The 24,950-nt window shown below is 41.7% G+C and overlaps 1 protein-coding gene across 2 annotated transcripts in view; it reads right to left on the reverse strand.

Moving 5' to 3' along the window:
• The window catches only part of CNR1 (cannabinoid receptor 1), a 30,976-nt gene extending 7,560 nt beyond the window's left edge, over window positions 1–23,416 (reverse strand). The window contains exons 1-2 of one of the 2 annotated variants that reach the window (XM_006058081.4): window positions 22,875–23,416; window positions 21,367–21,404 (exon numbers count right to left, since the gene is read on the reverse strand). The gene's annotated coding sequence lies outside the window, so the exon portion shown is untranslated. The remainder of the gene's footprint in view (window positions 1–21,366; window positions 21,405–22,874) is intronic. The other variant, XM_006058080.4, reaches the window with a different exon arrangement.
• Between the last annotated feature and the right edge of the window lie 1,534 nt (window positions 23,417–24,950).

The raw sequence follows: 24,950 nt of genomic DNA on the forward strand, positions 1-24,950 counted from the left end.
AGGAAGCATGCGGCCATCATAGGAAGATCCAGGTTCTAGCTCTGACTCCATTGGGCAAGTTTCCTCACCCAGAGAAGACATTTGAACTGTGCCTGAGGTGCACTTCTATAACGTCTACACCGGCCAAGAAAATTGTTATGAAGGGCAAACTTGCACTGAGGCTCACGAAACTGCTTCCAGAGAGTGACTGCCACCAGTGGTGGGTGATACCAGTGCACGCTGGAGGATGGGAGACAGGCTTGATTGTCCAAAGCTTTCTAAGTGGATAACGCTGGAAATAAGGATGGCTGAGAGGAAGGGTCAATTTTCAGGGCTCTTCAGTTCTCAGCTGGGCAATTTGGTTCTGTTTCAAAATAAATGGTCAGAGAATTGGTTTCGCTATTTATAAATGTTTGTTTAAAATGTGGCTTTTAAGCTCTTTAGCTTATAAAAATTATTTGAAATACTGAGGGTAGTCCACAATATACAGTAAGTGCACACAAATACTGTCTGATTTTGCTTATATGAGGTACCTAGAATAGTCAAATTCATAGTTAGAAAGTACATTGGTAGATGCCAGGGAGTGGGGGATCAGTGGGTGGGAAGCGGGCATGGGGAGTTGGTTTTAAATGGTGACAGAATTTCAGTTTAGGAAGGTGAAAAATTTGGGAGATGAACGATGGTGAGAGTTACACAACAATGTGAATGTACTTAGTGCCACTGAACTGCACAGTTGAGTATGGTTAAAGGAGTCTGTTTTATATTATGTGACTTTCACCACAATAAAAAAAAATATTAAAAAGAAAATACTGAGGGCAGTCCAAGATGGCAGTGTAGAAAGATCTTCAATGCTCCTCCTACCACAGGGCCACCGAAAATACAGCTACCAATGGAACAATTCCTTCTGAAAAAGAGTTGAAAACCAGCTGAATGGCACTTCACAACAAACCGTAAAAGGGCCACATCAAGACAGGTGAGAGAGTTAAATAATGATGTCATACTCCTGAAACAAACAAAATGTTCAGTGCTAATGACCTCAACATAAACAAGAACTATTCGTAGCTCAGTTGGTAAAGAATCTGCCTGCAATGCAGGAGACCTGGGTTCAATCCCTGGGTCAGGAAGATCCCCTGGAGAAGGAAATGGCAACCCACTCTAGTATTCTTGCCTGGAGAATCCCATGGATAGAAGAGCCTGGCAGGATACAGTCCATGGAGTCATAAGAGCCAGACACGACTTAGTGACTGAAATCAACAACCAACATTAGAAATACAAAGTGATATCTATCCTCATTTCAAAAATCATGAAAGTCAATATTTTACTAATTGCCTTTTTTGTGTGTGTTCTCAAATATATAATACAGTTTTGAGGAGGGGAAAGATAGTCATTAACTTGGATCCAATTAAAATGCTGAAGGAAATCCAAAAGTGGGGGGAGGGATATGTGTGATATATGTGATTCACTTTGCTATACAGAGCGGCTTCACTTTCACCTTTCACTTTCATGCATTGGAGAAGGAAATGGCATCCCACTCCAGTGTTCTTGCCTGGAGAATCCCAGGGATGGGGGAGCCTGGTAGGCTGCCGTCTATGGGGTCGCACAGAGTTGGACACGACTGAAGTGACTTAGCAGCAGTAGCAGAAACTAACACATCATTGTAAAACAACTATATGCCAATAAAATTTTTAAATGTTTAAAAATAAATAATAAAAATTGTTCCCCTATTGAAAAAAATTCTATATCTGAACTAATAACTCATTTATTCATTCATCCAACAAATCATGGAGCACCCACTACATGCCAGGGACTGTATGAGGCACTAGGAACAGAACAGTAGCCAGGGAGAGCCCCTGACTACATGAAGTTCAGTGTAGTAGAGGAGACAGGCAGCTGACCCTGCAAGAATGAGAAAGCATGGCGACAGCTACAGTCAAGGACATACACGATGCTGTGGGAGCAGCAGTCTAGGGGTTGAAGGCGGCTTCCCCCAAAACAGGATGTCTACACCAAGAGTTAGTAGAATTCATGTGGGTGTAGACAGGACACAGGCAGAGAAAATCATTTTAATGACTACCTTAAGTGTCCTAGTGCTTTTCATTGTTTAGTAACTGGAAACAGGCACAATGTGCTAAATGTGGCCCAACTCCCCACCTTCTGCCAAGCCACCATCACGGCTCACCAGAACCTGAGCACCATCTTCACGGCTGGTTTTCCTGCCTTTCTCTGGACCAATCCCCTTTTGACCACTTCCCAAATAGCTGCTGTGTGGATCTGCATAAAATAGGTAGTTGATTATGCTACTCCCGTTTCAACCTCTTTGCCCTAAAGACCAAGTTCAAATTCATTCACAAGGTTTCCCTTTCAGGGTTCATGCTCTCCAGACCATCCAACACAGCTCTTCTTTCTGCCTTCTGTGTAGGCCCAGCTGAGTGCCTTTCAGATCTGACTCTCACTCCCTGTGCCCAGAGTTCTCCACCTTCTGTTCTCCCTGAGCAGGAAAGATCTCCACCATCATCCCAATTACCCACAGGACAAAGTCTAGTAAAAGGCTTCTTTCCCAAGGTCGTCTAACCCTTGCCTGTCTCTTCAACCCTCCTCTCGTCACTTCTGAACTTGCCGCTTGCACCAGATAATTCGGCTCTATGAACACAGCAAGTCCACTGCTTTTCAACTTGGTGCATTAGTTTCCCCCGCTTTTCATACTCCTCTGAGCAAACATCCTTTCCCTTCCTCCATCTGGCCAAGTCCTTTCCTGCAATTTGATGTCACCACCTCCTATAGCTCCCATGATCAGAGGAAGTACCCTCTCTGGGGCTTCTAGAATATTCAAATAGAGTTCTGTCACAGCATTTACTTAATAGTCTAACATTTCTCTGTGTTTGCATATGTTTTGCCCCTCCTACCCAATAGACAGTAAGCTCACTGAGGGAAGGAATTTTATCTTATGTTTACCCACAGCATATAGTGTAATGCCTACCATATAGAAGGGGACCCTATATATGTTGGTTGATTGAATATACGTATTTCAAAAAAGGAAAAGGTGAGGGACAGTTCTCCCGATCATAATGGAATAAAGCATGTAGCTTGAATCAAGGTATCTTGCCTAAATCGCTACCCAATCTATATGTGCTAGAAAAATGCTCTATTTAGATGAGGTTGTTGATATTTTAAGGCTTTCCAGATAGCGCTAGTGATAAAGAACTCGCCTGCCAATGCAGGAGACATAAGAGACTCAAGGTTCGATCCCTGGGTTGGGAAGATCCCCTGGAGGAGGGCACAGCAACCCGTTCCAGTATTCTTGCTTGGAGAATCCCATGGACAGAGGAGCCTAAGGGGCTACAGTTCGTAGGGTTACAAAGAGCTGGACAAGACCGAGGCGGCTTCGCTTGACTTTGATATTTTAAATGAAAGCTGCCTTGTGTAATGATTGTGTTAGTTGCTCCGTTGTGTCTGACTCTTTGAGACCCCATGAATTGTAGCCCACCAAGCTTCTCTGTCCATGGGATTTTTCAGGCAAGAATACTGAAGTGGGTTGCCACTTCCTTCTCCAGGGGATCTTCCTGATCCAGGGATCTAACCCGGGTCTCTTGCATTGCAAGCAGATTCTTTACCCTCTGAGCCACAAGGGAAGCCCCATGTAATGATTAAGGTAAGCCTAAATATACATGGGAAGCTTTGGCTAGATAGTGGTTAGCAAGGATATCACCAATGTTTTATCAGACAGTGAACAAAGTAAGTATGACAGGTAAGTCAGGAGGGCTCCTTCCCCCTTCCTGGTCCTGTAGCCCTTTTGCATGATCCCAGTGTGACCTGCACTGACAGTATGGAGACACCACTGGACCAATGGCCCTAAATCCTCCACAGTTAAATTCTGGCATTACTCAGGAACTTACAGCTAGCTCCTTTTCTGAGCTGGCTCTGTACTCCTTCCCACACTGGCATAGGGCAAGGCACATGGGGGCTGGGAATGGCTTGACCAGAGGCAGGAGCACGAATGCACGGACCACACAGGGACACCCAGTGTGCACTGAGAGTCTGGTAAAGCCCAATCAAGTGTCCCAGGGAGGCAGGCGAGCTGTGGAGGCTATAAAGGATGCAGAAATAAAAGACTGAAGTCCAATAGCCACCATGGTTGCCCACCACTTCTTGATTCCCCTCTTCAAGTCTCTCCTGAGTTCCCATCTTAGCCTGGCTCCACCTGCTCACTCTCAAGTGTCCTTAGGTTCCCTGTTCAGCCATCTGTCTGTCATGTCCTTTCTCAAAGCCTCAGTTCTTCCAGAAAACGCCCTAAGTGCGCCCACCATTGGGCCACAACTTTTGAGTCAACTTTGCTCTTTGTGCAAATTTACATTTGCTGAACAACTCCATTCACATATCTAAGTGTTCATATAACAGGAGGGACAGAGAAAAGCGCTATAATCTGTGAGAGCCGTTAATAGCCCTGGCACATCCTCAAATCTCACTTTTGCTTCTCAACTCCCACCCATACTTAAAACACACAGCGCACTGGCCTAGGAGATGGCTCCCTGCTCCTTCAATCACCCTGCACACCTTCCTCCTTTCCTCCTACCCCTCCCTCTGTCTGAAATACTCATTTCCAAGGTCTCTGTTAGCTTATCTTTCTGAGACCTCCTTGACCTGCCCTTCCCTCCAGGCAGAAGCAGTTCTCCCAATTTCCCCCTCTATTAGAGACTTTATTACACCATTCTCTCATGAGTTTACATATTTATTCCATAACTAGAATGTGCTTTCCAAACATAGGACTGGTGTCTTTTTTTTAATGTGACTCACCAGCCTGACAACATGATAGCAGGTGAAGGAGGGGGATGGGGGAAGCTGGGCTCCCTTGGAAATCCCCCCACAAAGCTAATATGGTGGCAGTTGAATTTTACTGAAGCATGAAAGCCATGATTTAAAAATATATATTTGCCTTTTGTTCAAATTAGAAGAGAGGAAGGTAATAAATTCAATGGACACTTGGCCTGAATACCAAAGCTTGAGCCCAGCATTTCTAAGCAGCTATTTGGGGCCAGTCCAAGACCTCCATCCGATAAGTCATCTTCTCTCAAGTAACTAATTCTCCCTTCACATTGCCTAATTAAAAACTAATTTCTTTGAAATTCTGATTATTTTTATGTGCACATTCTACTCATATAATTCAAAATGTACAAAGGGATATACAGCAAAGAATCAGCCTAACCTCTCCCTTTCCAGTATTCCAATCAACCAGTTTTTTTCCTTAGAGACAAGACATTTCTTGGTGCTCCTTCCAGAGATATTCCAAGAATAGTCAAGCAAATGCATATACATTTATTCCCTCTTTATTGTCCTTTTAACCTACACTAATACATACAGTGTTTTGCATGTTGATTTTAAAAGTCTACATGAAGACAGTTTCACAACACTACACAAAACCTCCCTCCTCACTTCGCAGCTGCCTTGAGTACCTGTTAGATGAATGTGACCAGCCTCCTAGGGAGGCAGATTTAGATTATTTATCATCTCCCGCTATCACAAATAATGCAGCCATGTCATGTTTCACATTTCTTACCGTACTGTGAATAATCTTTCCAGACGCCCAAGTTCACATCCTAGACTTATCCTGGATTCCTCCTCCTTGGCCTCTATAAACAGGTAGACTACGACTTTTCCCTTTTTAGGCACATATGGAGAGGTTATTATGTGTGGGTGGTCCTCCGAGTTTCTGATGAAAAGTAGACGCCATCACCGTCCCCATTTTGTAGATGGAAGGTACAGAGAGGGTAAGTAACTTGCCATTCACACAGCTAGTGGGTGGCAGGGCCCGAATGAAATCAGATGTTCTGGTTCTAGAGCAATGCTGTCCCATAAAAATGGAATGCAAGCCACACCGGCAATTTTTAACTTTCCAGTATTAAGGATACTGTGTGGATCACCACAAACTGGAGAATTCTTAAAGAGATGGGAATACCAGACCACCTGACCTGCCTCTTGAGAAATCTGTATGCAGGTCAGGAAGCAACAGTTAGAACTGGACCAGACTGGTTCCAAATAGGAAAAGGAGTACTTCAAGGCTGTATATTGTCACCCTGATTATTTAACTTATATGCAGAATACATCATGAGAAACACTGGACTGGATGAAGCACAAGCTGGAATCAAGATAGCCAGGAGAAATATTAATAACCTCAGATGCAGATGACACCACCTTTATGGCAGAAAGTGAAGAAGAACTAAAGAGTCTCTTGATGAAAGTGAAAGAGGAGAGTGGAAAAGTTGGCTTAAAGCTCAACATTCAGAAAACGAAGATCATGGCATCTGGTCCCATCACTTCATGGGAAATAGATGGGGAAACAGTGGAAACAGTGTCAGACTTTATTTTTGGGGGCTCCAAAATCACTGCAGATGGTGACTGCAGCCATGGAATTAAAAGACGCTTGCTCCTTGGAAGAAAAGTTACGACCAATCTAGACAGCATATTGAAAAGCCGAGTCATTACTTTGCCAACAAAGGTCCGTCTAGTCAAGGCTATGGTTTTTCCAGCGGTCATGTATGGATTGTAGAGTTGGACTGTGAAGAAAACTGAGCACCAAAGAATTGATGCTTTTGAACTGTGATGTTGGAGAAGACTCTTGAGAGTCCCTTAAACTGCAAGGAGATCCAACCAGTCCATCCTAAAGGAAATCAGTCCTGAATATTCATTGGAAGGACTGATGTTGAAACTGAAACTCCAATACTTTGGCCACCTGATGTGAAGAACTGACTCATTAGAAAAGATACTGATGCTGGGAAAGATTGAAGGTGAGAGGAGAAGGGGACGACAGAGGATGAGATGGTCGGATGGCATCACTGACTCAATGGACATGAGTTGAGTAAGCTCCAGGAGTTGGTGATGGACAGGGAGGCCTGGCGTGCTGCAGTCCATGAGGTTGCAAAGAGTCAGACAAGACTGAATAACTGACTGAACTGAACTGATCAAGGGTAAAAATAAAAAGGTAAAATGTGAAATTAATCTTAATGGTATATTTTATTTAACCCAATGCATCCAAAATATTTTCCTTTCAACATGTGGAACTCACATTAAATACGAAGCTTTGGACTTCTCTGGTGGTTCAGACAGTAAAGAATCTGCCTGTAATGCAGGAGACGCGGGTTCCATCTCTGGGTCTGGAAGATCCTCTAGAGAAGGAAATGGCAGCCCAGTCCAGTATTCTTGCCTGAAGAATTCCGTGGACAGAGAATCCTGGTGGGCTACAGTCCATGGGTCACAAAGAGTTGGACACAACTGAGTGACTAACACACGTGGAACCAACCATACTTCAAGTGCTTAATAGCTACATGTGGCTAGTGGCTGTCATACTGGATATCACAGGTCTGGAGTTGCTTTTAATTGTTATGGTAGGTCATCTCCCAACCTACCAACTGCCTGCTTTCCCCTACTGATTCCAACTAATCAAAGCACTAGTAATTAACAGAACATTGAATTAGGAGTTAGTAAACCAAGATTTTACTAACTCCTAATTCAAACAATGGCACCCCACTCCAGTACTCTTGCCTGGAAAATCCCATGGATGGAGGAGCTTGGTGGGCTGCAGTCCACGGGGTCCCTAAGAGTCAGACAAGACTGAGCAACTTCACTTTCACTTTTCACTTTCATGCATTGGAGAAGGAAATGGCAAGCCACTCCATTGTTCTTGCCTGGAGAATCCCAGGGACGGGGGAGCCTGGTGGGCTGCCGTCTATGGGGTCGCACAGAGTCGGACACGACTGAAGCGACTTAGCAGCAGCAGCAGCAAACCAAGATCAGTATCAGAGCTATATTTGGTTAAGTAGTTAATCCTTCTAAGGCTCATTATTTCATCTGTAAAATGGGAAGTGGAAGAGGAAAGTGGAGGAAGATGCCTCAATCACAGAATTGTTCTAAAAATTAAATGAAAGAAAACGTGCATGTAAAGTATTTAACATAGTGCCTGGCACAAAATTTAAGCCTGTAATAAATATTAATTATTGTTATCATTACTTAGTATAATGACTCTTTGCCATATATTATTAATTATACTTTCAGATAATTCATTGGCTTAATTAGCTCATAGGCTGCTTATTCAATTTTTATTTTTCTTTCAGCACTTAAAGCAAATAAAAGATACACACATGGGTGACAGAGGCAGAAGCTTTGCTGAATGTCTAAGATACTCCAGGCATTTGAGACTCTGCATATATTCTATCAATAAATTGTCATAACAACTCTATCAGGTGCTTATTTATAATCCTATTTTGCATATAAGAAAATGGAGGCCCTTATGTTTTAAATAAACTGTCCAGGTGTGAAGAATTTGTAGCTGAACCTGTGTTTCTCAGACTCCAGAGTTTCTGCCTTTGGACTTTATACTCTTTTCTAAGGATGAACAATAACTGGGATAAAGCCATTTTGCATTTTATAGTATATTCAAGTCTTCCAGCCTCTTACAAGCACCAATTAAGGCATTTTGCCAGCAGTAATTAAGACTACCTCCTACTAAATCACTCTTTCCTATCCCAGCCCATCTAGGTAAATCTGACTACTGGCATGTCCTCAAGGATGAAAATGTTAGCATTTGGAAGAGCTATAATGATTTCTCAGTAAAGACAAAGAATCATGGACCTTATTTCAATAATGCAAAACATGCATGCCTATGATTTACTCTATATTAAGATCATCACATATGTGATCACAATTTCCCATTTTAATGTGACCAAGCACTTTCATGAAAACAAACTAGCTTGTTAAAATCAGAGGCAGGGCATGGCATGGTTATGAAATATAGAGTAATTTCTGTCCAATGTAAGCCAACTTTATAATTAAAGAATGCAGTTAAAAATATACATGGATTTTGTGCAGTTCAAGAATCTTAATAATGTCAAAATACCACTGTGCTCAGGCTATTTTAACAGTTAATGGCACTGTGGCAGGAAGACTGTTCTCTGCATTTTTGGTAATTCTTTCCTTTATTTCTACATTTGGATTATTACAGTAATTTCCACCTGATAATTTTTTTTGCAATGAGAGTGTTCTTTGAGAGTTCATTAGTAATATAGCTTAGGCTCTGTGGGGGATACAGCTACCATTAATTTTGCTTTTGTTTGCTACTGGGAAAATCATAATTGCAAATTTTCAGCAAGATGCATAGATGCATCTATTAAATAAGTTGGTTTTTTATTACTATTATACTAAAAGAATGACCGAATGACATTTAAGGTGATTTTCTTAGATTTTTGCTTTTTTAAAAAATAAGCAACATACTCTAATTTAGGCTGTCATGCCTTTATGCATGCATGTGCAGTTGCTCAGTCGTGTCCAACTCATTGTGACCCTGTGGACTGCAGCCCACCAGGTCCCCTGTCCGTGGGATTATCCAGGCAAGAATACTGGAGTGGGTTGCCATTTCCTTCTCCAGGGGATTTTCTGGATCCAGGTATCGAACTTGTGTCTCCAGCATCTCCTGCATTGGCAGGTGGATTCTTTACTACTGAGCCATCTACAAAGTCCTTTATAATAACAATAATAAAAATACTTTAATACATTGAATCTTATTATTTTTTAAAAATTTCAGTTTTTTAGAATAATATCACCTGTTCTTTTTTTCCATCTCTATGCACACCCACTTCTCTATCCACCATCTCCAAACTTATATATCAACCAGCAGCCTATAGTATCATCAAGAAATTTTCATGGGTTTAGCAGCATGGAATTTTTTTTATAAGTCTATTCAGAGTCCATATTTTTGCTTCTATAACCATTAAGGTATAAAATATCCATGCTCTGCTTAGGATGAGCATGGTGTAAGTCTTCAAAACAAGACTTAAAATAGTCTTTTCAGTATCAATATAATTTAATAACAGAGTATTTTAATCTTCATTGCCCCACTGAGGACCTTCTTTGCTTTAGAATGATACTTAAGTCATTTAGGTATTTGTCACTGTTGATTCTGGAGTCAAAATCCTTGTAGCATCTTGGGGGGTGGGTAGGAAGGCACTATACAGTATTAGATTCCTGCACGATGTCATATCCAGGAAGGCAGAAAATCCTCTAAAAGCATCAGAAACACTGCTGCTCCCATTGTAGTTACAGACTGTATCAGCCCACCAGGCTCCTTTTCTAGATTCTAAGTTTGTAAATGCTTTAAGGAAACAATGCCAAGTTCATCGTGTCTAGATTGATAGGCATTCAGGATATTAAATATAGGAGCTCTAGGCCAATTCTTCATCTGCTTGGCTAACCTCATAAAAGATCATTGTGAATGGTTCAAGAGAAGGAAGGTGCCAGTGGATATATTTGTTATGTTCCATTCATTTCTGGGAACAAGTCTGGTTTGTCTTAATTTGATCAAGAAAAATAACTTGCTCATGTATTTCTCTAAAGTTAGTAGGGAAAATTTTAACTGCATTATGTCTAAGGCATGTCCTTCATATACACGGCAGATCTCATGTGCCAACATTACAACTAGATGAATGATGTTTCTGTTACAGTTGAATGGGCAACTGAGTCTTTTCTCACTCTTGTCCAACCAGTTGAGCTTTGGAATTATTAAAGTAGTTTAGTTACTTGTTGCATCATCTTCCACAGCAAAGTCAAAGATTGACTTAATTATCCTGATGATTCAGGCAAAAATACCAAATTCTTCTTCCTTGTGTTAATGTTCTCTTTCTCATATATTAATATAAAAGATAAGTCCATTATGCTGGTAATGCTCGGTTGGTTCTGATAGCTTTAGCTTTTCTTGTACTTTATAATATACAGCAGAAGTTATTAAATGCACCCTTTTCTCTGGTCTATTCTTACTAACAATATGAGTGTTAGATTTTTCATAAAAATATCAATTAATATGAACTAAATAGCATTAGGATATTTATAAGGCTATATTTCAGTTCAAATTTAACCTTTATATATGACTACTTATTTAATTTTGAAGTCTTATTAAAACATAAAGAATTTTAGGGCTCAAGAAATGATGCCTTTAAACAACATCAAATTAAGCACTCACTATTAGGTGACAACGCTAGAAGGAAAGCCTATCACAATAGCAAATTAATGATACAAATGAGTGGATTCCTTAGATTTGCTGACTTTTATAACCAATTCCATTAATCATTTAATTTTGCTCTGATATTGTGATGTTTCCTCCTACCAAGTGCCTTTGCATTTGTGGAGGGAGAGGTGCCTGGTGGTGGGGGAGATATCTTTTCTATATAAGCTGTAAAGAGGATAATTGAAGCAGCCATCTCTTAAAATAGAATCTGCAGCTTTTTTATCTCATAGAAGCCATGGTCCATATACAAAATACTCCATAAGACTGTCTTCATCTGGCTTATGAGATTTGATCAATAAAGGCCAAAAGCAATATGCAGAACCCAGCAGGCAGGTTATCTTTACAGGTCATTGTCAAGGACAGCGATAACTTAAAATGTGCAACGTGTTATCCAATGGAGCAACACACCTTTCCATTTATTCATTCATCTTTCAATAACAGAAAAAGTATCTTCTCTTTGAATCCATGGACTAAAGAAGTCCAACTAAAAATCAAGTCTTGTTTTCCCAGGCTCAAATCTCAAAGTGATTAGGTGACTAGGGTAATTAAATGCACGACAGTGAAAATTCCAATTCCCAAATATTTTTCAATCAGAAACATTATGTGCCAGGCATCATGCGAAGGCTATGTACTATTTTTGTTTAATATCCACATAAATTAGGTGTTATTACAATTCCCATTCTACATATGAGAAAACTGAGGCTTAGAGAAGTGAAATGCTTTTGCCCAGGGTTTCCTACTAGAAAGGGTGGAGTTGGAACTTCAACCCAGGACTGCCTAAGTCAACACTCTGCTCTCAACTTTGAGGTCCCCCAGGACTGCCTAAGTCAACACCTCTGCTCTCAACTTTGAGGTCCCCCAGGACTGCCTAAGTCAACACCTCTGCTCTCAACTTTGAGGTCCAGAAACCATTTAATAAGACATTCTTCTTTCCATTTCTAAGGAAAAAGAAAGAACTAACTTTGAGAAAGGAGGTAATAAATACAGTACTTAATAATTTTACAAAATGAACAACTAACATCAGAAAGAAAGATCTGATGACAGTAAAAAAGTTGCCCACAGCACTTGCAAATCATCCTTATCCCACGGGTTTTAAGGACAAAGTATAACAATTAACTATAAGCTATAAATCTCAGCCCTGGATTAGCACCTTATTTGCAGAGGCTGTTGGCAAGTAATAAATAAAATCTAACTTGTCTTTGCCATTATTAAAAAATAAAAACTTACACAGACCTTTTTTTCCTTCAGTAGTCAATCATAAGGACTGTGGACAGTAATGACACTTTCCACAACACCTGCAAGGAATGGAGAGGGCACTTTCTTCATGTCTGAACGAGACATGACGGTTGTTAGTTGACAAAAGCTTGAAACATCCATTGCCCATACAGAGATATTCAGACTCAGTGGAAATCACTCCACTTTCCACTGGGAGCAGAGTGGTTTTCTTAGGCCCAGAGAGAGACTGCCTTTCTGTGGTCAAGTTCTTAAGATCTCGCCTGGAATCCAGGCAGAAGAAATCCTCAGAAGGACTCCAAACAGGGAGAGCATGAGACTGACTCCTGGCACTCAAAGGCACAGGCACAGAGCTGTGTTATATGCAAGGTGGCAGATGGATATAAAGTTATAGGCCCTTTACATGCTTTGTGTAAAGTTTTTATGGGGCATGTGCTCTGTGCTAAACACTGTGCGTGTGCACGTGCTGAGTCACTTTAGTCATGTCCAACTCTTTGCAACCCTATGAATTGAAGCCCGCCAGCCATCCCTGTCCATGGGATTCTCTAGGCAAGAATACTGGAGGGGGTTGTCATGCCCTCCTCAGGAGATCTTCCCAACCCAGGGATTGAACCTGTATCTCTTAAAGTCTCCTGCCTTGGCCGGCGGGTTCTTTATCACTAGTGCCCCTTAGGAATCCTACTGAACACTGCAGATATTATATATCCATGTATCACACCTAGATAATGCATGTGGGTCAAGGAAACAAGGGAAACAATTTTCCCTTCCAACAAACCCTTCAAATAAAGTCAATTCATCTGCTCTTCCCCTCCCACAGAAGACAGTAGTGAGTAGGATATGAATACATGTAACAGGCAGATGGTACTTCATCATCAAACAGTACTGTCTGGGGTAAATCCCCTTCCTACATGTGCTCTGAAGTTTTCTTCCTGAAGAGATGATAGGCAATGCTGAATCATTCTATAGCAGTCTTTCTTGTGTCTAAACCCTTCAGATCATGAACACCTTGAGAGCAGAGTAAGGACTTGGAGTATATGGTCTTGAATATCCTCTGCCTGGCCCTGTGCCCGGCATTTAGTAAACAAGCATTTAGAATGCTTGTTTACTAAATCAATGTTAGCAATACAGCAGGGCTATCCTAGCAGAATGACTTTTAACTGTGGCTAGTTTTCTTTGGCATAAAGTCCGTTGATCATTAGGGAAGTAAACCTGAGCCTTGGTCTTATACAAACATCCATCTGAAAAGAACTGCCCAGATGTAAAAGTTACATGGAAGACATCAACAACTATTTATCCCAGGATCTTTGATCTCAGTTTCAAACAGAAGTTATATTGATGGCAAGCAGAAGTTCTGGACAAAGGTCAGGTATTTACTTTTTATTCTGATCCTTGTTCAGCCAGGTGTATTATGAACCTCAATGTTTTGCCACATAAAAACGATGTATAAGGAGATTTTTTTGAGATGCACAACTGTGAATGAATTCTAATTATACACTGTTGATAGACCTTAAAAGACAATATAAAAAACTATGATTATAATGGACTTTTTTCTTTCCTCAAATGCATACTATTATGCACTGATTTTTCCCAAGTGGTTTCTCCACGTGCAAGTGTGTTTTCAAAACAACTTGTCAAGAGAAGTTATGTGAAAATTCAGCCACTAGATGGAGTGGCTTTTATAAGCCCTCAGGAATCAATTTGTTACTCTGTTCAGTGGATATAGTTCTTGCTTTGGTTGAGCAACTTCTGCTACAACATTTTATGCGTTTTACAGCTGAATTAATTTAAACATAAATAAGAAAACATGTTAGAGACGGTTAAAATGGGTTATTACTATTGCCTACAAAAACAAAATTTCTAATTATTTTTCTGAGGCAAAAGGGCATTGAGAAAATTTAATATACTGATAAAAATTAATTGTAAGTATTTGGAATTCTGCCTCAAGAAAGTAATTAAGAATGAGTAAAGGAAAGTAGTTATACTGAAAACAAATGACATGTTTATGCCAAGAGATGCTAAAAGTAAGAAGGGACTATCTTGGGAGCCCAAAATAAATTCGAATAACAAACTCAACTCATTTCTATTTTATGAAACATTTGGCTTTCCAATTTTCAATTATGAAATCACCAACACAGGTCATAACTCTGTGATGAAAAAGAATGGAAAATTATTTTCTATTCTTACAGAAGCTAAAATGGAATATTTCACAAGAGAAGTTAGTATCTGTTCAAATACTCATACAAATCAAGGATACAGTAGCTTTCTAAATAACTCAATTTCCTTCCTATTATTTTCTTGCTGGAATAATTTTAAACATTTTTATTGTTAAGTTCAGGGTTCCATTTAAATGTGATTTTAAAAACTAGGTACTTACAGATCACCTACTTTAGTTGAAAATCACCTACTTTAATAACAAAAATTTCAGTGTGTATGAGCAATACATGATATAAGCAGAAAAAAATATGCTTTCAAGATGCAAATTATAATGTACAAACAGAACTAGAAGAACTTGGTTTTAATAACGATATAAAAATATGTTTTGGAAATGTAACAAATTGTATGAAAGGTCAGAATTTTCATGCCATTGAAACCATGAAGTAGTTCTATTATACTTATTTAAGAGCTTGATTTTGAATTAAGGTTTGTGTGATACAGCTATATGATTTTGAACAGAATTGAGGAAATAAAAACATTGAGAAAAATGACATGAAGAAAAAGAACTGGGAAATAATATAGTTGAGCACAGGCTGAACATCTCAGCATACATCTTGAAGAATAGTCTGATAAATCACATGTGGTTTGGAAGTGCACACCTAGTTAGTTCTTTTATAGGCGTGGTTTGGAAGTGAACACCTAGTTATTTCATAAGTTGTACATGCGAGCTCAGTCACTCAGTCATGTCTGACTCTTTGCTACGCTATGGACTATAGCCCTCTAGGCTCCTCTGTCCATGGGATTTTTCTAAGCAAGAATACTGGAGTGGGTTGCCATTTCCTTGTCCAGGGTATCTTCCCGACCCAGGTCTCCTTCATCTCCTACATGGGCAGACAGATTCTCTACCACTGAGTAACCTGGGAAACAACTGTATAGGTCAGTGGCTCTGAAGGGATGCTCTTCAACCAGTAGCATCAAGTTCACCTGGGAACTAGGGAGAAATGTAGTCGCAGGTCCAACAACAGACCTACAGAATCAAAAACTCTGTGTTTCTGATTTGGGGCACTTTTGTGTCTTCACAAGGCCTCCAGGAGAGTCTAAGACAGTCTGAGGTTTTAGAACCATTGTTAAAGATGATGGAGACCTGTGAAAAAGATTAGATGAAGGAGGAAAATAGAACTAACCTTTCAGAAGTATCGAGGTTAGATAGGAAGAAAGAATATTCTATGAGTATAGGTTTTTCGATCATTGAAATGGATTGCGAAGGAAGCATAAAATAATATAAAATAACCCCCCACAGAAGATCTTTAAAACCAAGCTTTTTCTATTTGATTGAAATAGAACAATGTAGTCTAGCCTGAAAATGAGGGAAAGGAGTGAAGAACCTCTCAAGGATTTTCAGTCTCCAAGCTTCTCTGCACTTTTTCAGGAAACTTATTTGCTAGATCTTTTGTCCAGCAAAGAAAAGTGGCTTCAAGACATAACACGTACTTACTCAGCTGCAGGTATAAATTAAAAACTGCATACCATTTTTTCTTAATTCTATTTACTCTGTGATACATTATTTTATGGTTGGGCGAAAAGAAGAGCAAACAGAAATATTTCCAGCTTAAAAAGAAAATAAGCTGGAGTGTTACTTTTATTTTTTCCTGTTCTTTTATGCTCAGTAATCATTGAGTTCCTTCACAATGGTGTTGAACGTGGTCAGCAGTCCTATCAAACTTTGCCTCAGTTCAGTTCAGTCGCTCAGTCATGTCCAGCTGAACTGATGCAAAGTTTGATAGGACCGCTAACCACGTCTTTCAACACCATTGTGAAGGAACTCATGATTACTGAGCATAAAAGAACAGGAAAAAATAACAGTAACACTTCGGCTTATTTTCTTTTTAAGCTGGAAATATTTCTGTTTGCTCTTCTTTTCCCCCAACCATAAAATAATGTATCACAGGAGATGAACCCAGAAAATTACAAACTAAAATGGAAATTTTGCAGCAGGCCCAACCAATGCAAATCTATTGCAAATTATCTAAAGAACTACCCCGGTAATTATGCAATTTTCACTGCTTATAGCTGGCAGAGATCTTTCAAAAATACCTACAAGTTATAAATACATGGAAATATATTCCCAAACACTTAAATATATGACTCTGGGCAGACTGTTTCCTCTATAATTATTTCATCAATAAAAATGGATCACAGATTACTCATAATTAGTTTCCTTAGTCGAGGACTAAAATCATTCAAAGATTTCCCCCTTTTCTGGTGTGTATGAACTTAGATCTAATTTTCAAAAGTAGTTGTATATTTTCTAAAGTCATATTCCCACATAGGCAAAAACACAGAATTCTTTGGGCAATCATTTGCTTACTTTGGTTATGAGTTAAGTTGTGTAAGTTTTTCAAGTCTTTTTTTCATTTTTTTCATGTGCATATCACTTGTTCCCCACAACTTGTACAAAAGCTAGAGAAAACATTTGGAAATTCTGGTAGCCATGCATTGAAATGAGCTGAAAATATGGTCTGTTTAAGAAGTAATGCTGGAATAAACCAAAATACACAGATCACAGTGGTATTAAAATAAACTTCCCTTACAAAGGAATGAATAAATCAAGTTGATTTAAATATAACTGAGTTAGAAGTAAACAAGAGTGACAAAGGCATACCACCTATGATCTTGGTTCACTTGCTATATTAAAAACACCTTTTTTTAGCCGCCTGACCAATAGAGTTAGTTAGCATTAATCGCTCAGTTGTGTCTGACTCTTCGTGACCCCACAGACTCTAGCCCACCAGGCTCCTCTGTCCATGGGACTCTCCAGGCACTGGTGGGTTGCTATGCCCTCCTCCAGGGGATCTTTCTGACCCAAGGATCGAACCTGGGGGTCTCCTGCATTGCAGGCAGATTCTTTACTATCTGAGTCACCAGGGAAGACCAACAGAAATCAAGGTTATAAAATTTCCTATTCAAATGTCTATATGTGAAAGTGGAAATTTGGTTTTATTTTTTTTAAGCATACTGGAATTTATCACCAATTTAAAGGTAAGACTCCTTTTAACTCAATTTACAGAACTCATATTGACTCCAATTATCTCCTCTAAATATATGGCCTAAAGAATGGATAAACAAATGATAAAGGAAAGAGGGGAACCCTCCCATGTCAACATAAACTTTGAAAAACATTCTTTCCTAATTACATTTTTTTTAATTATATTTAAATATACTACTGACATACACAGTTTGTGAAAGCATTTGCCAGTATATTCAACTCCCACAACAGATTGCCTGGCACGTCTTTGAAAAACGCTTCTGCTTTTCTTTAAAAAGCAATAGCATAGAATTTGCGAGTGGGAATAAAAAAATAGATATTACACTGCTGAATTTTGGAAACTATGCTGTACTTTATCTCCTGAAGTGAAAAAAACTTTTAATGCTATTCAGAGTTGATAATGATGGTAAGGAATCATGCCAAAGGTATCCAATTTCTTTTCAACGACTCCAAACTCTAAACAATTAAAAATCCAAATCAGAGTGGAAAAATAAGAATTAGATAATAAAATATCATACTCCTAGGGGAAAATTATTTTCCATCTGTGTTAGAAGAAAAAGGAACTTAAAGCCTTTCATTCAAAAATGCAAAATTTACTTTGAGAGGCTTATTCAAAAGGACAGACTATAATGCAATAATAGCACTAGGGGGTAAAAAACAATGAGTCGGCCAAAAAACCAAAAACACTAATTCCCATCTGACCCGTCTCAACTCACATGTTCACTAACAAAAGAAAACAAGCAATGCAAAACTTTGAAAGCTTTCCTAAAGTGCAGGTGTGAACATTTCCCCAGCTGGGACTAAAGGAACTCATAGTATTTCAGTATAACTGCAATGACCCTGCCAGACCCATTTGCTCAGATTAGGGGAGTCAACAGTTCTTTCCTCAAAAACCCATATGCATGCAACTCTGAACCTCAGAATCCCATGCTCCCTAAATGATGAAATTAACCTGTCCTAGTGAAACTTTCAAATTAGAGGAGATTCCAAAGTTATTCACCAATCATCTGTATGAAAAGTACTTCAAATATATGGAAAGCAGCCATGAAAATTAGATCAAGAATATATTTGTCATCTCAACTGCCCTAGAAAAACTGTTACAATGAAATGTACTTCATTTTCCATGAGGCACCCCGTTCAGTAAAGAAATATAACCCGGGAAAGCTCTTTAGTAAATATTTTATGGTAAGAACTGGAGGTAATCACACTGATTACTTGAGGCAACAACTCTGACCTCTGATCACTGATATGTCATAGACATACCTATTATCCATGCAGGCCTGTTTGAGATAGAAGTTCATCTAACCTCAAATCATTTGAGGAGTACCAAGAGAAGCACTGGAAAACCACTAAAAGAGGCTTCCCCTTTTCTCCTCACAAATTTCCCAAAGTTTTAACTTACTTGTAATAGCATTGTAACATGTTTTATCCAAGAAATAGAACTATATTAATATGCATCTTGTGACATAGTGATAACTTTGTATGTGCATGCTCAACTGTGTCCAACTCTTTGTGATCCTGTGGACTGTAGCCCACCAGGCTCCTCTGTCCATGGGATTCTCCAGGCAAGAATACTGCAGTGGGTTGCCATGCCCTCCTCCAGGGAATCTTCCCAACCCAGGGATGGAGCCCATGTCTCTTACGTCTCCTGCACTGGCAGGCAGGTTCTTTATCATAGTGTCACCTGAGAAGCCCATAATAACCTTGTGTATCTTCTCCCAACTTTCTTTCCAAGATTAATAAACAACCAGTGAAAACTGTGTTAAACACAACAGTCAGTGTTTACGAGAAAACTATAATTGAATGTGGTTCTGCCCATCCTGGCATCTTCACAAGATTCTTAGAACATAGGAGACTGGAATAGATTTCTACTCTCCTGGAAAATAAGAACAGTCTTGTTTTGATTCAAGGTGGGTACTTCCTTTGGCCTCGAGTTGTCCATGTCCATCTGCACAGTTCCCTTGAATTTGGACATTTCCCCAAATTTGTAGAATTTATTTAAAATCTGAATCATATGTTCAAATATATCAAGGCAACATGTCTCAATTTTTAATTTAGTTGTGATTATACATTCAGGAAAAAATTTTGTTCATATACACATACAGAGGTATATTTATACATCCTGTCATCTTAAATTCTGCAACCTATAACTTGACATTACATATACTCTGGATAGTATTTATTGTTTCTTTTAGTCCAGAAAATATTTGGGAGAAAACTAAGTTGATCTGCAATATGTTATGAGGTTAACCCAACCTAACCTAAGAATATAGATTAGTGGATAAATGGTTATAAAACATTAAAGAGCAATTTAGTTACAAAATGCTGAACCTTCCAATCCCTCAAAAACAGGATTCATGTGGTTATACTGTAAAGTTAACATTATCATGAGAACAGGATTAGGAAAGAGCTAGAGACTCAGAGGGAAAACAGGAGGCTAAAATTTTACCAATGCAAAATATATCCAGTGGTTCTCATTTCCTCATTAACTTTTCCACTAGCCTTCATCCATGGGAAAAAAAAAAAAAAAAAACAACTCAGCAGAGTTTGCGGCCCCTCAATATATAGATATGCAATATAGAAACCTGGCCTTGGCATAGTTTTTCAAACAATGTTGGGTCCAGGTGATTTCAGAGTCAGAAGCAGAATTATAAATAATTTAAGCCCAAAGGCTGGCTTCACTCTAATTTGTTAGTTCAATTAGAAGATGATGAATACAAAAAGAAAAGAGACAGACTTCCACGGTGGTGCCACAGCACCCCTTTTTGCAGGAATGAAAGCTCTCATCTGTGTGCTTCACGCAACGGAGCTAACATCATTACCCCAAGAATAACAGGCAGCAAACTAACAGACCGGCTCCATCTTCCTAACCAAATTCAAGATGCTATAACCAAATCTTGTTTTACTCATCACGTGTTGTTAGGTATTTCCGAGTTTGATTTATTACTCTCTTTTGCAACATTCCTGGAGAGCTAATTATGGGGAATAATCCTTTGCCTTATTAGGCCAACTGTTTTCTGGGAAGAAACATTTGGTAAGCCCGGTGAACTAAAAACTGCTATGAGAAGTTCCATTTCATAATAGTTTATTCTGATAAGCAGAGTATTTCCATTCTAATTCCACCTAATAGGCAAGACAACCTCGGAGCCTGTCTTAAATTTTCTGGTGGTGAATATTGGTTCCGGGTTAAAGCAAAGAAGTATGTCACACAATTGTTTTGAAAGAGTTTTTCAGGCTTTGCCTTAGTAATTTAATAAGCTGACACTGCATACTAAACACATATCAGCACAACCACTGGGATTGCTGCTTTCTTGAGAAAAGAGGTAACCCGATTCAAGGAGTTTTCTTTTGGAAGAGGCTATGACAAGCCACAAATATAGTGGTTCTTCTGGAGAATTTCATTCCCAGCAGTTTTGTCTTGGTAACATTTAACAATTTCACTATTTTAACATTTTGAAATGCCAAAAAGAACACAGTGATCCTGCAGCTAGGCTTATTAGAGAAGAACAATCTCACAGGCGAGACAGGGAGGCACGTGGTCCACTGGGAAAAGGGTAACAGAAAAAGACAGAAAACAGTGGATAACAAACAAAGCCAAGCACTACTCCAATGTAAGATGGGACTTTTTTTCACCGGAAGGTGAATCTTCTTTCTCCAAAGTGAATAATGTCATTTACAGCTTCTTTTAAGGGACAGGGCATAACATTCTTTTTAATATGCATGTATACTGATGCTGTCTATTAAAAGGGGAGATATGAATATAATGTGCCTTTTAACCATGAGTATGAAAGTATAGTAATTTTCTTTCTGAAAGGTCAGAACCAAGCATTATCCCACTGTGGCATTATTTTACCCCAGAGAGGTTTAGGAACACAAGGAAACCTTTCCCGGTCAAACACTTGATACCTACCTGAGCCAAGACTGCTCCTTGCCTGGAGTAGAAGACATCTTTAAAATAAAAAGAGTTCGTTTACAGTAAGTTCTCTTGATAACCTAAAATAGTTTTTAAAAACCGTATACAAGTGTCTTGCCTAACTGTGGTAACTGTTATTGCTCCTACAGTAACTGCCTGCAGTATGCAATGTTCAGAATTCTGGAGATGCATGGATTCTATTCATGTATAGGTAATCAGAAAATAATCTGTGTCACTTAAGAAACTATACATAGCCTTTCTGAGAACATTGCTCCTAAATGAGTTAGAGAACATAGGAGGGCAAGGAGTACCAGGGAAAAAAGGACAGAGAAAAAAAATCAATCAGTGTATCTTCTCCTGCAAACTGTCAGCAGGGTGGGATTAGAAAAACAACACTTTAAATCAGATAAAGTCCTATGGGAACCTTAAAGGTTGGTTGCTCTGAGCTTCTCAGGATTCTGCAAAATAGATTGATGGCAGTGGTCACCCATTGATACTCAGTGTCCACTGACTTTCCCCAGAGAAATTGCATTTCCCTCATTGTTCAAAAGATATTAACTTGGTAATAAAAATGAGAAGAAGTTATGGAACCCACTGAGATATATTTCAACACCTTTAAAACCAGTAGATCTGTTCTAATCTCTTATTGGATTAAATGCCCGAGGATGCTAATACTGAAGAAAGCAACAAAGGCAAGAACAGCACTTATCTGAAGGAAAATAAAAAAGATGCAAGACAAAATAACGAATAGGTGACTCAATTTTTTCTCATCTGTTCAACTGAAAACTAAAAGCAGAAATATGCATGATGCTTTTAAACTTTCAAATGACCAAATGACAGTTTCTCACGTCTGTCACAGCAAACACATTCTCATTCACAGGAGCTGATCATTTGTGATTGTGAGCCTTGGCAAGAAATGTCTTTTAAACAGACAACATCAACTTTTTTTCATCTAATGGCTACTTCTGAATTCAATGGTTCCATCACCATTCAAATTTAGTTATCAGTTAAATGCTAATTTCTTTTTCCTCAAAGAAAAGTGGTTCCTGTAGCTATATTTTTATATGTAAAAGTTTATTACTTGATATACATTTCTTTATATGACATTTAATAATCTGACTTTGGACAGCTTCTAGGTTTGGTGCAGAGATCGATGTATTTCTTCAAGAAGACTCAGCTGCTGATAGGGTTTAGAGACATTAAGCACCAACTCAAGCACCCGTTTTTCAAACATGCACAATTACACATTTTCCACAAACAGACATCAGTGCATACAGACAGCCAGGTGCTCACACATTCAATAACTAGTAAATGGTAGAAACCTCCAGAAGTAGCACAGACCACAGTTAACAGGCTAGGGCTCTACGGCTTAGTAAACACCAGTGCACAATTCGCTCACACGGAATCAGAACTCCACGAAGGACACTTGGGAACCACACTGGTCAGCACCCGAGGGGGCGGGAGGCGGAAGAAGTATTTACAAATGCAACTCTACCAGGTCTTACCCTTCGCATCCCCCGGTCCTCGCGGGAGAAGCTCCCTCGCCACCTCTCGCCCAGCGCAGGGGCTGCTTCTCTGCTTGAACGAAACGTCCCCCCACCTGACTCTACGGAGAGCTCTGCCGGGAACCGAGGCGCCCCGCCCGGGCCGGGGGAAGGCACTGGCGCCGCGGGAGCCGAGAAAGAGGCGGAGGCGGAAAAGAAGTGGAGAAGGAAGGGGTGGCCGAGGGAGTAGCGAGAGGGAGGCGGCGCCGGCGCGGGGATGCGGGCGAGGAGGGGTGGGGTGGAGCGGGGTGTGCCTCCGTCTGTCGGTCAGGAAGTCAGTCGGTCCGCTCAGCCCGCGCGCCGGCGTCCCCTGCCTCCAGCGCCAGCCCGCGACGGCAATCCGGACTGGCGGCCCCTGCGCTCGGGAGCCTCGCCCCTTGCCGGGGCTCCCCGCTGGGTCCTCCCGCTCGCCCCGCCTGGCCCAGCGTGGGGCCGCCCGTTTCCGCCAGCCCGGGAGCCCGTCGCCTCGGCAGGCGCGCGCGGTCCCCGACTCTCCCTGCGCTCGCGCTCTGGCTCCCTCTCGCTCCGGTCCCATTTATGAAGCGCGGTCCCATCACGTGTTAATGAGCCTTTGTCCTGCCCTGGCAGCGGCGGCGGCACAGACCCCGCCGAGGGAACTGCGCGGGGAGGGACTGGCGCGCGGCGCCCGCGGCTCCAAACTTTGCGGGCGCGAGGGGACCCGCCGCTGGCGCCGGCCCCGGGGCCAGAGGGGACGAGCCTCTCTGGCCCGCGTCACCTACTTCTCTTCCTCCTCCTCTGCCGCCGCCGCGGTCCCCGGGGGCCCCACTGCCATGACCTGGCTCTCCTTCCAGACACTCTCACACTCTGGCCGAGCCAAGAAAGGGCTCGTGCCTGCACCGTCCCTGACCTCGAGGCCATGAATCACGCGCGCCCAGCCAGCGCGCAGCGACAACACCTTGCGCGGGGGTCACGTCTGGGCCAGCGGGCTGAGCCGGAAGGGAAGGGGGAGAGGAGAGGGGAGACTAGGCGGCGGCGAGCCCCACCCAGACCCCCCCAGTTCCGCGCCGCTTCCGCGGCAGGCGGCCACTAGCCGGGCCCGGGGTCAGGCGAAGCCCGGGGACCGCGCCGCGCAGCCCCCGAGTCCCCCTGCTACCTGGCAGAGGCCACGCGGCCACCTGTCCTCCGCCCTCGGGCGCCGCCTGGTTCCGCGCCGGGCGCCTCCTTCAGCCTCCGCCTTCCCCGCCCGGCGCGGACCACTCGGGCGCGCCCCACCCGCCCGGCCCCGGCTGCAAACATTTGGGCTCCGTAGGCGGCTGGCTCTGTGCCTTCCTGCCCGGCGCGCCCCCTCCCCAGCCGGGGTTGGGGGGACCCCACGCCTCGCACCTTCTCGCAGGAAGAGGACGCCCCCTTCCAACGCCGGGCGGGGAGCGCCCGGGGCTCGCGGGCAACCGCGGCAGGCGCCTGGGGATCGTGGTGCACCCGGCTGCCGCGGCAGGAATTAGGGGACATGCTCGTTAATTGGTTCCACTATCAGCCGCTGTCTGCCTCCCGTGTGCACGGATCAAACCTTAATTGGTCTTTACATTTATCATGGTGAATTGCGAACCTACAAACAAGCCCCAGCAGCTGTTTCAGCAGAAAAGGCCCTCCCCCTTTCCCCGGGGCCGGGCAGGGCTGTAGCGGCGGCGATGCCGGTTATTTAGACATCTTTATCTCTCCGGAGTTGGGTCGGGGGAGGACTGCCTGGTTTCCACCTGATGCAGCCAGGTCCTCCGGCCCCAACAGCCCCGCGGAAAACGCTTGGTTCGGTTCCTTCCCAAGCTCTCCTCTCCTTGACAGCCTCAGCGTTCGTTTTATGACACCCCGCTAGGATCCGGCAGTTTCTGCCCAGTCCTCATCCTGCACGCGCTCTGGTTCCGATCTCTAGTCTCGCCTTGCCCAAGCCCAGAGCTCAACAATCCGAACAGATCTGGGCCCCATATTTGGACTACGTGATGAGAATCCGGAAAAGCGAGCCTCTCAAGGAAAGGAGGAGAATTGGTGCGGAGGAAACCCATGGATGGTGGGTTCAGAGTC

This window comes from Bubalus bubalis, chromosome 10 (assembly GCF_019923935.1).
Source record: "Bubalus bubalis isolate 160015118507 breed Murrah chromosome 10, NDDB_SH_1, whole genome shotgun sequence".
NCBI lineage: Eukaryota > Metazoa > Chordata > Mammalia > Artiodactyla > Bovidae > Bubalus > Bubalus bubalis.